The sequence below is a fragment of the Sardina pilchardus genome, chromosome 7, assembly GCF_963854185.1.
Source record: "Sardina pilchardus chromosome 7, fSarPil1.1, whole genome shotgun sequence".
NCBI lineage: Eukaryota > Metazoa > Chordata > Actinopteri > Clupeiformes > Clupeidae > Sardina > Sardina pilchardus.
Genome location: NC_085000.1, coordinates 13120794 through 13121665, shown reverse-complemented (window position 1 = coordinate 13121665; position 872 = coordinate 13120794).

The window sequence follows — 872 nt, the reverse complement described above, 5'->3', positions numbered from 1 at the left end:
GGAGAGAGGAGGAGAGGAAGAGAGAGGAGGAGAGGAGGAGAGGAGGAGAGGAGAGAAGAGAGGAGGAGAGGAAGAGGATGGTAGGGGAGGAGGAGAAGAAGAGAGAGGAGGAGAGGAGGAGAGAGGAGAGATGCATGTTGAGTCCTAGATAAGCTGGTCCTGCAGACTCAGCACTGGGTGGAACTGGGATTCCTGAGCTGCATGGGAATGTCCTCCCAAACGCCAAGATGGACAGAGCACAGAGAGAGAGAGAGAGAGATGAAGGAGAGATGAAGGAGAGATGAGAGGAGGGACAGAACAAGAGAGAGAAAGAGAGATAGACAGAGAACGAGAGACAGCGAGAGAGAGAGAGAGAGAGACAGACAGACAGACAGACAGACAGTGAGAGATAGAGAGAGTCTTACATACAGACAGACAGAGGCAGAGATGTGAAGAAAGAATATCAGTGTCAAATAGACCTGACCTCCCTCCACAACTCCCAAAACACACACACACACACACACACACACACACACACACACACACGACTGTCTTCATGTATTCATATTGTCAGACTTTCTCATTTGTTCAAATGTGTGTGTGTGTGTGTGTGTGTGTGTGTGTGTGTGTGTGTGTGTACTTGGGGTCATAGTAATGTTGCTGCAGTTGTATGGGAAGGAAGTAGTTTAGGTTCATGAGAAAGAGGTCATAGAAACAGCTGGTACTCCTGAAGCAAAAACACACCCACACACACACACACACACCCACCCACACACACACACACACTATTAGAGATATCCCCCCAGTGGAAAAAAAGGCTCAGCAAGACTCATCCATTTCCTCTCAGCAGCTCCCTTCAGCCTCTCCTCTCTTCTCATCTGCTTTTCTTCTCT